The sequence below is a fragment of the Natrix helvetica genome, assembly GCF_964273705.1.
Source record: "Natrix helvetica genome assembly, chromosome: 6".
Taxonomy (NCBI): Eukaryota; Metazoa; Chordata; class Lepidosauria; order Squamata; family Natricidae; genus Natrix; species Natrix helvetica.
In genome coordinates, this window is record NC_138553.1 from 85,985,890 (window position 1) to 86,003,449 (window position 17,560).

Here is a 17,560-nt window from a genome sequence, read left to right on the forward strand (position 1 = left end):
CTTTTGGCAGACTTCCTACCTGAGCTTAAGGCAACCGTTTTATTTATTTGCCTTTATTTATGAAGATGAATTTGGAAAACTTCAAGAAGATGGCAGCAACTGCGTGGTTTCTAATATGTGTGGCGTGTTCAACTGCACAGCCGCAGCTGCCCTCTTGTGAAACTCCCTGCAGACCCTCCTCCTCCCCATTCCAAAACATTTGTCAAAGCTTGGAGTATGCCGTCCCTCACGTCTTCCGTTGGTTCTTCCAGAACTGCCTCAACCTCTGACAAAGCTCGACTCTTGATTCCAGGAGTGCCAAAAGATCTCCAATAAGCAAGCATCTCTTTGATGGCCTCCTGCATTATGGATCAACTGTTAAATTCTCCAGGATAAGAAATGCTCTAATTTAAAAAATAAACCTAATTTCAGAAAACCCTGTGCAGTTGTTCCTGCCTAAAACTAATGGTTTTACGCCTGGCCTCCCAGATGTTGTAAGAAAATGGTGAGCACCTGCTTCAAAAGCTCACATGGAGCAAGGATGGGAGCTTTCTCGGGTACCAAAATGTCCTAGGAACTCCTCTCCCCTTAATTAATGTGTGGATCTTTTGAGTCTGGTTAAAAAGAGAGAATCCACTCATTCTTTCCAAATTGAAACCAAGACTGGAAATTTAAAATGTAATGTCTCCTTCAGGTTGAGCTCAATTCCTATTCGGGTCTTTTCCCGTGTAAGATTGAGATTGTCTTGGCAACGTTTCGGCGAGGTCCCACTCGCCATCTTCAGGCTGTTGTTTTCTTTTGTGTTGTAATGACCTGGGTTGGTGGGTGGGGTTCGTTTGTTGACTAGGGCTGGTTTCCAGATGTCTGGTAGGCGGGAGGTATCGTCACGTTTATTCATGTTGTGGGGGTATTTCTCTATTTCGATGGCTTCCATAATTATTCTCTTGTTGAAGTGTTCTGTTTTGGAGATTAATTTGGTTCCTTCAAAATCAATTTCATGTCCTGTAGTTTTAAGGTGCTGGAAAAGGGAGGAAGTTTTTTCTTTTTTTCTGACTGCGTTCTTGTGTTCTGCGATGTGTGTATTTATTCTCCTGTTTGTTTGTCCTATGTATGTTGCAGGGCAGATTTTGCATGGTATTTCGTAGACTCCTTGGTTTTCTAGCTTTGGGGTTTCTTAAGATATTGGCTATTTTTTGGTCAGTGCTGAAGGCTGTCTTGCTATTGTGCTTGTGGAGAATTTTGCTGATTTTATCTGTGGTGTCTTTGATGTAAGGGAGGAGGGCGATGCCGTTGTCCTGTTCTGTGTCTCGGTTCTTGGGGGGAGTCTCCCTTTGGATTAGGTTGGTAATTGTTTTTCTTTGGAATCCATTGGAGATTAATACGTTTGTGAGAGTGTGTAATTCAGTTTTCAGGTGGTCTAGGCGTTTGGTTCTGGAGATGAGGATCTTGGCTACGGAGTTGATCTGTGCAGGGTGGTGATGGGATTGTGCGTTTAAGTAGCGGTTGGTGTGTGTTTTTTCTGGTAGATGGTGTGTCCTATGGAGCCATGGGTTTTTGTTTTTTTTTGTAGTTTAGGACATCCAGAAAGGGAAGTTGGTTGTTTGCTTCTATTTCCATAGTGAATTGTATTTTGGGGTGTAGGCTGTTGAGATATGTGAGGAAGTTGTCTAGTTTTTCTTTCCCATGTGGCCAAATCATGAAAGTGTCATCAACATATCTAAACTGGAGTTTTGGTTTGTGTTCAGATTTATCTAAGGTGTTAGTTTCAAAATGTTCCATGTATAAGTTTGCAATGACAGGTGAGAGGGGTGATCCCATGGGTGCTCCTTCTATCTGTTTGTATCTTTGTCCATTATGGATGAAGTATGTGTTGGTTAGGCAGTGGTTGGTCAGGTCCAGGATATGTTTAGGGAGTGTGTGTTTGTTCTGGATAGCTGTCAAGGCTTCTTTTATAGGCACTTGGGTGAAGAGGGATATGACATCAAAACTCACGAGTAGGTCGCTGGGTTGTAGGTTTTGTTTCTTTATTGTTCCTATGAAGTGGAGTGAGTTTTGTACGTGTGAGGTGATGGATTCTGCGTAGGGTTGGAGTTGTTTGGCGAGGAATTTGGCAAGATTCTGTAGAAGGGAGCCTATGGAGCTGACTATGGGTCTGAGTGGTGTTCCTTCTTTGTGTATCTTGGGGAGGCCATAGAGTTTGGGGCATCTGGAAGGTTTCTCCCTGGGGATGATTCTTTGCTGGATCTCTTCACTGATGGGAGAGGCTTTTATTTTGGTTTTGGTGGTTTTTTCCAGGTAGGTGGTGGGGTCTGTGTTTATAGGTTTGTAAGCAGGGTCTTGGAGTAGGTTGGATAGTTTGGCTTGGTAATCAGATGTGTTCATCACCACTGTGGCATTTCCTTTGTCTGCTGGGAGAATGATTATGTTGTTGTCTTTCCTCAGGTTGGTGAGTGCTATTTCTTCTTGTTGCTGTAAGTTGCTTCTGGATGGATTACTGGAGCAAAGGACGTTGCTGACTGCAAGTCTGATTTTATTGGCTTCATCTGGGTTGATTTTGATGAGTGTAGCTTCAACTCAGCATATGATGTCTTCAGTGGGGATGCGTTTAGGGGCGACTGCAAAGTTGAATCCTCTGGAAAGGACATTGGTTTCAGCTGTGGTGAGGGTTCTGTCTGATATGTTGTGTACTGTTTGTTTCATGAGTTGCTGAGGAGGGGGGTTAGGCTTCTGTCGTTTTTCTAGTCTGTAGGGTTTGGCGGAGTGTTTGTCTGTCTTATAGGAGGTTTCTGTTTCTGCTCTCCAGAGGGCTAGTTGTTTGAGTTTGTCCCAAAGTGCTGGGTGGATTTTGTTGCTGAGTTTGAGGTGAAGAGTGAGTAGGTCCCGGTTGGTTTGGTCTAGTAGGAATCTTTTCCTGTGGAGTTCGTTTCTGATTAGGGCTAATTCAGTTCTTTTCAGGATCCTTTCGGTGGCTGAGGTTTGTGAATGGAATTTTAGTTGGAAGCATGTGGGGATCAGGCTTTTGTCTCGGTAGGAATGTGACATCACATAAGATGGTGGCTCTTCGCAAATTATATTTTTATTTGGTGCTAATTAACATTGCTGGAAAAGAAAAATGCAAAAGATGATCTTTTTTGTATATGATGTATTTTATTAAATTCTAATTTATAGCTATTGCAGCCGTTTCTGGGCAATGCATTTTAGGAAGGGCCCTGGTGAAGAAGGCCATGTCCAGAGGAAAGGAACAAAGCCAGGAAGGCAGACATATGTGAAAGAATTGGAAACATTGGATGGATTTAACTTAGGCAAGAGCAGAGAAACGTGACTTAAGTATTCAAGTACCTGAATGTCTCTCTCGTAGAATATGGAGTAGGGTTATTCCGAATCGCTCCTCAATACTCTGTATTCTTTTCAGTTGATAAAACTCATTTCCTCTAAAGTTCTTCTGGAACACAGGACAAGGCGAAAGGAATTAGATTTTGGATGGACACTGTTTTTTAAAAAATGTCTTGGTAAGAGCCTTTGAGAAATGGAGACGACTTAGAGCCTGAATTTCCTCAGGAGGTCCTGAGTTCTGCTCCCTGGTGGGCTTCGGCCGGGATGCTGCCATGGTGGGCAGAAGGGCAGACTAGATGGCCTCCAAAGTCCCTTTAGAGCTGGGAGAGGATTGTTGGTGCGCAAATAAAGAAGTGCAGCAGCAACGATGCCTGCTTCAGGTTCAGCTCTATTTCAAAACCAGAAATAAATTTGAAATCCTTTCTAACTGCTTGACTATGTGAGTTAGCATTAGCATTTTGAAATGATTGCATTTCAGCATAATTGATCTAGTGATTTAATTTTTATTATAGCTAATAAAAATTCCCTTCTCTTTCTTTCTTTCTCCCCCCCCCTTTCTCAGTGGGGGTGGGGGTGGGGTTTCCTTGAATCCTGAAAGACTAGATTCCCTTTTACGTAATAAATTCATTCCTACTTTATTTTTACAACCAGTAATGAAGGCAGAGATATTTCTGCCCCCGAGTCTCAAGGCTTATAAAGCCAGAGATGCTTTAGAAAGCTGAACTCTTTTCAGATAAGAGTTATCAAAAGGGAGGGTTTTTTTGTTTTTACAGTGGGCACCTGGAAGGTTTTTTGCGATTCCTACCAGTCTTCTCAATCTACTTTTGTGCAAATAGCTGTGTTATTTGAGGCTTCAAAAGTGTTGTGGAATGGAATCCAGTGACAAATTATTGGTGACCATGAAAATGGGTTTCTTAGCTTTTAGCTGACTGGTTCATAGCTATATATATAACATATTTTTCAGAGTATAAGACGCACCAAGGTTTTAAAGAGGCAAATTTTTTAAAAAAAGTTTTTGCACTTTGCAAACCTCCCAAAAACAGCCCGTTTTTCACGAAAACGGGCCCATTTTTTTTCAAAAAAAGACCATAAATAGCCCTTAGGAGGCTTGTAGAGTGTTCCTTGGGGGAGGGTCAAAAACAAGGAAAAAACATCAAGTTTTTTGCGAGAACAGGCCTGGTTTTTGTCAAAAAAAGGACATTAGGAAGCTTATATAGTGCTCTTGGGGGCTGGGGGGGGGCAAAATTGAGCAAAAAATTTTTCACTCATTTCTACCCTCCCCAGCCCGCAGGAGCACTCTGAAAGCCGCCTAAAGGTTATGCACGGCCATTTTGGTGAAGGGGCGGGGTTTCAGGAGGCAAAAAAATGCCGTATTCAGTGTATAAGACGCACCCAGATTTTCAGCCTCTTTTTTGAGGGAAAAAAGTGCATCTTATACTCCGAAAAATACGGTACTTGGTGTTCTCTCCCTCTCTCTCTCCCTCTCTGGGCAGGAGTGAGAATGTGGTCGGGATCATCCCTCTCCTTCCAGTTGCCTGGGAGCATCTGCTCGGCTTTTATGGAAAGTGATGCTGGGCTGCAAGGCACAATTCCTCCACTCGGATTTGTGGGGGTGTCCATTCAGGTGTGTGTTTTGTCATGTGCACTCGGTTCATTGCATTAGGGGCTCCTCTAGTGAAGGGGCTTTAGCTGTAACAGGGTGGAGAAACTGTTGCCTGAAGGAGGAGATGAAATGGCTCACATCTAACTTCCTCCAGGCGATGCTAACTGAGTCATTGCTCCAGGTATCCCATGTCAATTTGGCTTTTACCTAATGGGAAGCACTCGTGTGTGTGTGAACCGTTTCTTGATGAGGTGATATGGAAATTATTTTGCATTTTATTCAGCAGAAAGGACAGATATTGAAATCTAAATGTTGCTTAGCATCACCTGAGAACAGGCCCGTCTTCCCCCTCTTCTGCTGCCCTACAGCTAAAGTCTCAGCATTCAGGGCTGGTCCCAGCCTGGAGCAAAATGGAGCAGTCAGTTTAGACCTGCACTTGAAGCTATTTGTAGAGCTGTGCAAAACATTCAAAAGAGCCAGTTGTGTGAACTGCTGAGACTTTATAAGTAAGGCTCTGCAGGGTTGGGGGGTTGGGCTCCTCCAGGGGCACACGCAGCCCCTAGCAATCGTAGCAAGATGGGGGGGGTCTCCCCATCCAGCTCCAGAGACCGCCTGGGAGGAGCCCTTGCCCTGCTGGCAGAAAGGAGATTTGGTCAGGCAAGGAACACAATGAAAGACGCCTAGTTTTGTCAACAACTGCACCAGCCCTGCAAGCTGAACGAGTAGAGGCCAAACAGAGGAAAGCAGCCCATAATCTCATTGCGTTGCACTTGAGTCAGAAGCACCGAGGTTGAAAGGATTAGCCGGTGGGATTGCTGTTGCCTTGCGGACACCCAGTTAGGAGCAGCGTTCGTGTCCCCCGCAAGAGCTGAAGCAAAGGACGGGAGCTTACCCTGCCCCACGGCAGCACTCAGGTCTCGAACGCGGGCTTGCTGCTGGTCAACCAAGTGTCCTAAACATGGAGCAGGCCAAGGTGCTCCTTGTGAGGTTATAATGGGCTCTTAGGTTATCATGGTACCAGCACCCAATATTGGGTGGGCCTCCTCCTTATATGTGTGTATTGCAACCAAATTATAGGGCATGTTACCTCACCCAATCAGTAGCCTTTTCAAAGAGATGGAGAGATGATGGGTCCAGCTGCACTTCAACAAATGTCATTCCAACCCAATGGATTTGTAATCCTCCACTCTCTCTGATTCTAAAACATACACTACCTATTTTGATATTGATTTGATACTTGGTAGCCTGATTCTAATAAAAACTGATATTTAGAAATTTAGCCCTTCTTTTAATACTGAATGGAAATCAGTTTGGCTGAAGAAGTATTTCCCTGTAGGGTCTGGCTTTGCCTTTCAAGTAGAAAGTCGGTTTAGTTCAAAGAGAAAAATCCAATTTCTTTAAGTAAAGCTATACATACAGTGTCTTGTTCTTAATCCTTTGAATATAAATTGCAGACAAAGCATTAGATACTTACATCCAGTATTTTTCCCATTTTGAGACACCAAGTTTAGATCTTACTGGAGGAGTAATGCAGAATTTTCTACTTTTCATAGCATATCCAAGGAAATGCACTCATCTAACAGAATATTTGCCTTTCAGGTGTGCTTATGGGGTTAAGGAGACCCTCGTCACGGGTGCTGTGATTGTGCTCCCCTATGATTGTGTCCTAGAAGCATTTTGTCCTAACTGAGCAATGTAGAAACATTCCCAGTGTGGTACATGGGCCCCAGGCCCTCCACTCTGGATGGGTTCTGGATCCTTCCCCTCTACAGACCAAGAGCCACAAGAACATATGACTATCCTGGATGCATTACAAACTGCTCTGGGTGGAGATCACCTCCCTTAATGAGAATCCATCCACTAAAATAGCCAATATTTATGTGACAATTGCCTTGGTCTAATTGATCGGCTCTTCAGACACAGCTTGCCATCAAACAGAGAGCCAATGGAGGGGCTCCATGGGAGGACTGGAAGGATCATCAGTCGAGATGAGCTTTGCTGTCTCTGATCCACTGATTCCACTGGTGACTTAAATAGCTCTTCACGTGCTACTTTAATATTCAAGTACTTTGGATTTAGCTCCTGGTGGCACATCCGTTTGCATAATATTTTTAAAGCTAATTTCTTCTTTAAACCAAAGGAAAAAGTAGGATTGTTAACACTCTGCTACCTTCAGAGATCTTTCAGGTGAGCTTTCTTGCTTAGTAGTCCTAGCAGTCAGCATGAATTTGTTAAAAGTAGGCTGTGCCAGACAAATCTTAACACTTTTGGGGTCAAACGGATTAGGAATGTGATGGATGTGATGTACCTGCATTTAAATTGGGCTCTTGATAAAGTTGACAGTGGCCTCTTTCTTGGGAGGAAAAAAAAAGGGAAACGTCCATTTAGCAAACGGATCCCTAGTTGGTGACTCCGCAGCCGCCCTTAATGGCTGGGCTGAGCAAGGATTGAGAAGGGATCCTTGTCAGTGTGCTAGAGCTGCCAAGAGAGTCAGTGCCTCAAGACAGGGATAACCAGGTCAGAGGAAGCTCTGGGGCAGTTCTGGGCTCCAGCAGCCAGCCAGCCAGCCAGCCAGCCCGCAGCTGGACTACCACGTCCGGTTTTAGTTACCACATTACAAGGAGAGCTTCTGTTTGCCCCATGGAAAGAGTTCCGGTTTTTATGAACGGGTTGCTACTAATTTACTGTAATATTCATTGCAGATTATTATGTGGTTGAGATTTATGTGGATACGAGTTAGTTCAAGTGAGGCAGATTATATTAATTAATTTAGCTGCTAGCAAAACAAAAAAAAAATATTCATTTTTAAAGTAGCACACTATGTCCACCTTGGTAAATGATGATGTGAATAAGCTTGTCCTATGGAGACACTTAAGTCATGTTTTGCTCTGTGGGACCGTGTCCGTTCCCAATTCAGCAGGTGCGGCTGTGCAAGGGGATCCCCAGAGGGCCTCTGTGTCAGAAGGGAAGGAGGGTCCCTGGAAGGCAACCGGGAGCTGACATTTAGCGGTCTCCATTTGTAGCCCTTTGGCCTGATAACACAGCCAAGGGCCTTTTGTCTTCCCACCTGGGTGGCTCCTCTAGGCAACGCAGAGTCAAAGTTGCACGTAAAAAAAGGCCTCCCTGCATAATAAGTAGGAATAGTTTCTTTATTTATATGTCATATTTCTTATCCTCTCCATCTCTTTCACGTGGGCTCTGAGTGATACACAATATAATCAATAAAATTAACATTAAAATCAGAAATTACTAATTAAGTTATCATTAATTAATTATAATGTAATTAATAATTATATCAAATTGCATAGATGATAGATAGATAGATAGTTGATAGATAGATAGATAGATAGATAGATAGATAGATAGATAGATAGATAGATAGATGATAGCAATAGCAAGACTTATGTACCGCTTTGTAGTGCTTTATAGCCCTTTCTAAGCACTTTTACAGAGTCAGCATATTGCCTCTAACAATCTGGGTCCTCATTTTACCAATCTCAGAAGGATGGGAGGCTGAGTCAGTCTTGAGCCTGGTGAGATTCAAACTGCTAAACAGCCGGCAGTCAGCAGAAGTACCGTATTTTTCGGAGTATAAGATGCACCTTTTTTCCTCAAAAAAGAGACTGAAAATCTGGGTACATTTTTTGCCTTCCAAAGCCCTGCCCCTTCACAAAAATGGCCGTGCATACACTTATGGAGGCTTTCAGAGAGCTCCTGGGGGCTGGGGAGGGCAGAAATGAGCAAAAAATGGGCTGTTTCCCACCCCCCAGCCCCCAGCAGCACTCTATAAGCCTCCATAAGGCTATGCAAGCAATTTTTTGGGACAAAAAACGGGTCAGTTTTCGCAAAAAACAGGCTGTATTTTGCTAGTTTTTGGCACACGCACACCCAGGAGCACTCTGCAAGCCCCCCCCCCCCCCCCCTCAGGCTATTTATGCCTTTTATTTGGAAAAAAAGGGTCCGTTTTCATGAAAAATGAGCCGTTTTGGGGAGGTTTGCAGAGCGCAAAAACTTTTTTTTCCCTTTCGAAAAGCTCTTTAGTTAAAGTGATTGATGAGAATTAGATTGATCAAGTGCTGGGCCAGCAGAAACAAGTCTTAGGTGCTGCAGGTTGTCAGCAATTTCCTTCTCCAGCACATGGACAAATTACAGGCAACATTTGATTTTTCTTTAGCAAGCTTTTTCTGGAGTTCAGATGGCCACATAAATCAATGCCCTTGGGGTGATTGAACAAAGGGTCTTTCTTGAGGCTAAGGCTCCTTTTGCTCGGCAAGAGCCTGACAGGCTCCTGGGCAGAGAAAACCCACCTGAGGGACACAGAAGCCTTTCATCACCAACAGGGGTTCAGGTGAGCTGGCCTACTGTTGTGGCTTAGAAATGCTGTGCATTGCCCGGTAAAAAGCGGTGGAAATGTTTACAGTGGAAAATTGCCCTCCAAACAGCCACATTCAGCCTCCGAGCAGCCTTTTCATCATTTTAATTAATATATACCGGTATATGTAATAATTGAATTGCGTACACCTTGACATGAAATGCATTTTTAATGCTGTGCATGTCATAAGCCACCAGTCACTCTGCCATTTATTATTGCTTATGAACAATTAGGGGCTAAGCTTGTAAATCCCTCCTGATTCTTAAATATTAGACAGGGATCATACCTCTTCAGGAATTCCAGGTTCTGTTGGACACAAAACTTTTGAGGAACAGAGAGTAGAAAGAAGGCTGAGGTTTCAGACTTCCTCTCCCAAAGCTTTCTGGCTTCAGGTCTCGTCACACCTACTTCTTTGTGTTTACAGAAATAGAGCCACCTAATGCTAAATGTCCAAGGAACCCTCACCCGCAAACTCCCTTCACCCTGTGTGGGCTTGGAGAAAGGGAGGCTCTCGTGTCTCATGGTGCTTTTCTAACAATTGAAAGAGGGAAATTGAGTAATTTCTACCGTGCAACACCCAATGATGCAGAGTTGTATAACTAGAGGGTTCGGGATTTCCTATGCGTGGGAGACCAATCTCATAAATCATAATGAAAAAGAACAACAATATAACCCCCCATCCTGTTAAAGGTAGGTGCTTGCATTCAATGTTAAAAAAAAAAAAGGAGCCTTTATCAAGATCAGCAGCTAACTAGAAAATCAAGGACAAGAAGACGGGAGCAGTCTGCTCAAATAAGAAATGCCCTGGCTGAATTCCAGCAGAGATGCTACAGCGAGCTCAATATTTGTATAAGCTAAAATAGGTTGGACCTGTTGCAACACCTGTTGCCAATATGAATTCTAGCCCTGTGCTCAGTTTGAAGAATGGAGCTCTGATGACAGAGAATCTATTTGTTCTCATGCGGAGAAATAAGAACGTTAGACTCTTAAATCGATTGGAATTATACTTGGCTATAAGAACAGAATCTGGAAACCATCTTCCCTCCCCTCCCCTCCCCTCCCTCTTCTATCTCACTGAATTAGAATGAACCAACCGAGCTTCTTTCTAATGCCTTTTCGGTCCCCTAGGCTTAAAGCATACTTTTGTTTGTGTCTCATCCTTTCGGCTTGGTTTCTTCAAGCCCATCGGTCTGGTTCTCTACATGTTGTCACCTGGTCTGCTCAGGAAATAAACAGCCTTGACTCTTGACTCTCTCTGTTCCTTTTCCCACAATCTCTCACATTGTCTGCCTATCTTTGAGTGGGCACAAAAAGATCTTGAGATAAAATTTGTTCTCCACATCATGATTTGTCCGTCCTGCCCGCCTTTGTGATGTCCGCCAGTGGTGTTGCTGTGATTTGTGCCAGACGTTACAAGCGAATTGATTGCGGGTCTCCCCTGGCTCTGCTGCCCTCTGTTTTCAACACATATCCGCAACCAGTGGAGGAAAGATCAAGGCTCTACAATGGAAATAGGGCAATAGGGCGTTGTTATAAGCAATCCTGGTTGTCGTCTTCTCCCAGGTCCCTTTGAGCACTCCCCCACCCCCGACCAAAGGTAAGATGGAAAAGCAGTAGGGCAGAAATAATCCCACAGTGGAGGGAAGAAGACCCTAAGGTGACTGAGTAACCAAGCAATTTCTGTAAATTTAGTTGACTGACATAATGTCTCCCGAGGGTCAGCAGTTGGAACTGAAAAACATAGGAAAAGCAGCAAATAAACCCCAGAAACTGCCCTTTCTCCGCCCCAGACAAAACTCCTCTCTTGGTTTTTCCTTCTTCCTGGAGAAAAAGTCCAGTCAAGATGATGGAAGGATGAATTCAGAAGGCGAAATGCGAAGAAAGGAGGAGGAAGAAAATAAAAGTAACTGTACTGGAGGGGACAAGCTGAAAAGGTTTTTTTTTAAAAAAAAAAAATCCTAGCTACAATAGTGATATTTGTAGTGATAGTTCTGCTCAGCAGTTACATTCAGCCTTTGTCAGAGACAGCCAGAAAACCTGCAGCTTGACTCATTATTTACCTTGCGTTGTAATATCAATATAAATAGCATAAGATGGGCTGGACCAAAACCCCTGAGCTGCAATGTTAGAGCAATCTGTAAATCGACTCATTTCTGCTGCAAATGTGTTGGTTGCTCTGGCCCAGCTGCCTCCTCCAGCATCCCCTGCAAGGCAGCCACCATGGGCTCATTTTGCAAAGGCCTTTTATGGGACGGGGCCTCAGAGAGAAGGGCCCTCTTCACTGCAGAAGCGGCCTAGGAGCCCAGTGACAGAAAGCCAGGCAGCATGGGCATTCAAAGGATAACCTGGAGTGCAGCCTGGCTCTGCCTGTTGAACAATGCCTGAAATGCTGCCTTCCCCAGAAGGCAAACGGGGGAGCCGGACTTTCCATGCAGTCTCTTCTGTTTTTCCTTTAGAGGAGGAAAGGGGAGAGCAGGATGAACTTGCATTAGGGAAAGAGGAAGGTTAAAAAAAAAAAGAATGGAAGAAGAAAAGGGAAAAAAAGGAAAACACTTACTGTAAATCTGGTCCCATTTCATTGGCCCATTCCACTCGATGGGCCAGGTATATTGCAGACCCCCTCAGCCAGAGAATTCCAGCTGAGTGCGGGGGTCCAAAAAGAGACCCTCCTCTGTTGTTGCCCCCACCCTGTGGAAAACTCTCTGCTCCCCCCCCCCCAAGGTGACCTGGGCCCCCGTCCTCTTCTGGAAAGGAGTGAAATCCTGGATCTGCGTCCTTGCGTGGAGGTCCCGGAGGAACACACAGCCGTGGGACTGGCTGGGGGCCTGAAAGCCCCCTCTCTTCGCCTTGCCATTAGTGTTAACAATATCTAATCATCCCTGCCTCTTTCTAAATTTTTAACTTTTAACTCTCCTAGTTTTATACTTTAGTATTTTACTTGATACCACCCAGAGTCCCTCTCCAAGGGAGTTGGCTGGTTCAAAAATGTTAACAATAAATAAAAGTAAACAAATAAAATAAATAAGTGGATTCTGATTTTCTTCAAGTACCAGTATATTTTAACTTCTTTCTCTAAGGTTACATCATGACTCTCATCTTTCTATAATGTATACTGTCTAGTCATTAAAACCATAAATCAGAAGGTTCATTTTTATGCAAAAAGCCCATAATGGGTTTCCAGTTGCCAATCAAGGCAGGCATCACCTTTTCTCTTATCAGGCAAGGCAGGGGAGCCATTCCAGCAAGCTTTGCCATCTTCACCAACTCTTCTTTGGCTGGGGATATTGCCAAATATTTGCGTACACGCTAGTCTTGCTGCAGTTGTTATACATAAAAACAGTATTCTGTGTCTCTTTTCTAACTTCATCCATTCCAGGAGGAAAAGTTATAATTTCAATTGAATATTAATCTTTAAAATCCTCTGAATCTCTTGTACATATCTGAGTCCAAATTTTCTAGCTTTTTTTACATATCCATTAGGCATAATAAAAGAACTCTTCTTTTAGTTTCCATTTCCAATATAAATGTTAAGTAACTTCATAGATGATTTTTCTCCTATATACCAATGGTATTTCATTTTACAAAAAATCTCTTTAAGATGTGACATAATGTAAATTTATGTTAACTTTTAAGTACATATTTTACCATTGTTCCATCTGTATAGTATAACCAAAGTTTTGGGCTCACTTTCATACATTCTTTGACACGTTTGCTTCCAATTTCAATGGAAGTTACCATTTTGAATTTTGTCTTATGTTGTTCAATGCCATTAATACTTTATCTACTTTAAGACTTTCTGATGGCTGCAACTATGTCCCATGTCATCAAGGGCTGTCTTAATATTGTTTTATATTCCCCTTGATAAAATTCCAGCCCCTTACAATATGTTAATCAGTTATCTTTGCCTGTTATATCTTCACTATAAAATGCTTCTTGTGCTGAGAACTGTAAAGTTGTTTTTGGCCACAAGTTGGGTTTATAACCATTCCATAATCTCAGTAAGCATGACTAACATAGCGATTTTTGAAGTCTGCATGAACTTTGTGAGTCTATTGTACCATGGGTATTTAATGGCACTGAAATCTAAGGTCATGCTCTGCTAGAGCTAAAAGTATTTTACTGTATTTCTCAACAACTCCTATTCTTTTATCCAAACCAAAAATATCATTTTGGGTCAGGTAGGCCCAATCCTCCTCTTCCCTTTGCATATAGGGATGCCTTGCGTTTAACTTGTGGGTTTTTTTCCCTCTGTGCCATCTTAGGGGTCTCTTTTTTTGCCAGTCTTCCAAAACGGCGCAAGGGACAAGCTTAGCTTTGAGTCTGGAGAGGTGCTTGCTGCTTGCACCCAACTCATCCTTCTCTTTGCTGGAGGGCGAGACAAGATGTATCGATCTCCTGCTGAAAGTACTCAGGCACATGGATGTTTCTTGTGGCAGGCTGCCACTTACGCTCTTTCTAAGCAAGTCTGTCTATAAAACTGCATTTAATTGTGCATTAAAAAAGAAAAAAAAACACTTCAGTCTTTAACTAAGTAATCTTCTGAGCCGTGGCACTGCGACGGAGGGCACTAGTGCAGAAAGCATCATCTTTCTCTTTTTTCTTAAAATATCAGGTGGATTAAGGATTATTATTCAAGGATTAATAGCAAAGCCAGAGGCTAAACACAGATAAAAACTGGCATGCCAGCTAGTTTTGTTTAAAAAGATCTCAGCAGTACATGTCTGTAGATTTAGGAAAACACTTCATTTTTTGATGTTTTTCTGCTGCTACAGGCTGGAAAATTAATTCTTCAATGGAAAAGAAAGTGAGAAGAATAAAAAACCATTGGCCTTTCTCCAACAGAGATTCTGAGATGTCCCACTTTAGACTGAAGGATGGATAATTAGGAGGAAAGTTCCTGTAATACAAAAGAAGGCAAATAATTCCTGCATCAGAAAAGTAGCATATCAAAATAAAAGATTTTCAAATAACTAGAATCTTAGGATCCAATCTACGCATCTACAAGTATAATCTTTGTTTTGTTTTTAATGAAGCAGCCCATTGCCATTTGTGGGATTAATACATTATAGATCTGGCTGCCGGGTGGTGCACTTCTCACATTTTTTCTACAAATTCCTGGCACAAAATTTGTACACAAAATCCATGTATTAGGAAGATTTGTTTAAATAAGAATATTAGAATTGAAAGAAAATGTATAATTGCACGTGTGTGAGCATTTTAATGCATTTTGAGGTGGAAAACTGATTGAAAATATGTCTAAAATGTTAACAAGCTGTCAATATATCTATCCTCAAACATAGGTTTCTCCCCTTCACAAGCAAACTCAGGTATATGTATTTGTTCATAACCCACTTGGGTAGCCTACTGTTCTATATACATCAATATTGCATCACCTTTTTTCTAATAGACAGTTACCATATTTAGTAACAAGGTACAAAGTTTACTTCATTATGGGGAAAAGAGCTAGTCGAATCTCCCATTTGTTCTTTAGGCAATCTTTTGCCTTTTGGAATTTTGAATGTAGGAAAAATTCTCATTTCTTTATTCCTGTCTGCCTGTCTGTCTATCGGGCACGGATACACTATTCCCATAGACACATGCAGTGCTGTGTCCTCCTGCACAGGTCTATCACAGTCTGAATACTCACAATGGACTAAGAGTTCATTGTGGACCAAGACTGGAAATGATGGAGATTAGAGGAGTTACTCTCTTTCTAGCAGCTTCAAAATTCACTTGGAGTTTGTCAGCTTTTCCCTACTCTGATACAAAACTTCCTAAAGTTCTGGGGGTAGTAGGTGTTCCAGAATGGACCCTTTGCAAGGGTATTAAATGCCCTCAGAAGCACAAGAAGGGATCCAGAAAAACAAAAGGTTTTTGATTCAGACCAGAGTCTATTCCTGGACTCCAAGTGCATCTTCGGGGTTGCATCAATGGATTTCTGAGCCAGAGCTCCATTCCAGACAACAGAGAAGGTGGGAGAGGAGAGGAGCCGAGCCGCTCCCTTCCACTAGCATTAAAGCGGCTGCCAGAGCTGCAAGTGGGGGTGAAATCAGGTGAAATGGTTCCCAACTCGGACAAGGGGCTGCCCTAAAATGGCTCATGGTGATATGGAATTCAACAGCTGCAGATCTACTCAACTCAGGTTCTCAACTCTTTTCCAAAAATAAGAGAAGCGGCTTCTGAATTGGGTGAGGCATCTCATCATTTAGCACACAAACTCATTTAATATCTTTTTAGCCATGCTTAGTTTCCTTGGCAAAAAGGCAGGTGTGATTAGCTCCCGCTTCCTTCAGGTTCTTCCGGGTTGGTTGGCTTCCCTCGTCCCTGCAAAGACCCATCTCCCTTAGTTCTCCCCGAGAATAAAGTTGAGCTTTATCCCACAACAGTAAAACTGATTTTCTAAGATGAACTGGATAAATGCAGAAGACTTGGAGCTGTTGCTCTTACAATTATAGTTGCCTCACTGAAACTCGGATCAGTTGATCCAAGTAGAAATGGTGGGGATATTGAGACAAATGGGGGGGGGGGTGCAGCTTTTGAAATAGCTCAGCGATGATGAATATTCTGCCTCCCTCCCTCCTTCTGTCTGAATCAAATGAAGTTGTGGAAGAGAACAGATGTTGCTCCAGCGACCCTCAGAGAATGTTTGCTCTGCCTCCAGGGCTTCATCAATACCGGGCCCGTCTTCCCTTATGGAAGGAATGCACAGTTATCTGCCTCAAGGCCACCCTTTGAAGTGTAACCCCCACCCCACCCCGGGGATTCTCGATGTAATTTGGATCATAAACATGGATTAAGTAATTCTGAACATCTAAAGTAAAATAGCATAATAATGTTTTGCCCTCTTTGATCCGTCCAAGTTCTAATTCAGCATTCTGTATCTTAACTGTAACAGGCGATGGGTGTCTATTGAAAGCTGCCTAAAGATGTTTAAATTGTGCTTCCATTCTGAGTTATTGAAATAGCCAATATGGGTATTCTGCCAGATACTAAAAAGCAGTGAAGAGGTTTAATGTTTCCAATTTGAAATTGGGCACCATATTAACTGCCATGGGTAAAAATTCAAAAGTATTTCATGGAATCCCCTTTCTTATGTTAAAAACAGCCCCTCCCCCCCTCCCCCCCCCCCATGCTGACACATTACATTAAATCTCCTTCTGTATCAGCTATCCCAAGAGAGAGAACTAAAAATAGATCACAGCATTTTAGAGCTCCATAATTTCTCAAGATGTGCTGCGATTGCAGGAGTGAAACAAAGGCGTATTAGTCAAAATTGTTCCCCGTACGGCATGCTTCAGGTGAACTAGTAGCGCTTTATGACTAAAAAGGATTCTATTTCTAAGAGATCTTGGAGGGAGGAGAGTAACAATCACAACAGCCACAACAGTCAATTTTTTCCCTTTGGCCAAAGCCATGAAACTAGCCTTAGTAGAGGGAATGCTGATGATTTAGTACCACTACATGTAAACCTTCCTTCTGACATTGTTTCAGATTATTTCCCCTTCTTGACTATAAATTCTGTTGTGAGAAAGGATTAAAAATGATAGACTTTTCTGGCTCTCCTCTGCAAAAACCAAAACATTAACAAATAAATACATTTTAATATTTGAGAATAATCCTGACACTTGATCTGAGAAACTACGGTCCTTGCTAGCTTTTCAGCATCATCATAAAGAATGCTTTTTCTTCATCTATTCCTTAGGTGAACTGAAGGGGGGTTCCGTAATTCAGGGCTTCCCGCAAATACCAGATTCTCTAGAACAGGGGTGTCAAACTCTATTTCATTGAGTCATAATTTTATGGAAGCCACCACAGTGAGAGCCTCCTGAAATGCATTTTAAATGCAACGATTCATATTGAACCAAAGGGATTAAAAGGCAAGAATAGACAACTATGCAAATTGAGAGGAAGACTAAAGGTGCTGGGAGGTTCCCCCCCCCCCAGGAGAACTCTCTGAAATTGGGCTCCAAGGTCGCTGGGTGTCTACAGTTGGCCCAGCTGCCTGAACCCTGCACTTTAAAAGCACTTTCACGACGTCACAGACGATTCCAAAACCTCTCCTGGATACCAGGTTCCGTGAAGCCGGTTGTCTCAATGAGGGCTCCCAGTTGGAGGAATCTGACATTTTACTGAAAATGGTTCCTGTGCCCCCTTTTTCCCTGGATTGATGCTCCAGAACTTAACTCCTAGCTGCTTCTGGTATTATCTTCTGCTGCTGGTTTCGTTTGGTTCATTTTTATTTTATTTATTTCATCAAGCATGTACTGGATAAG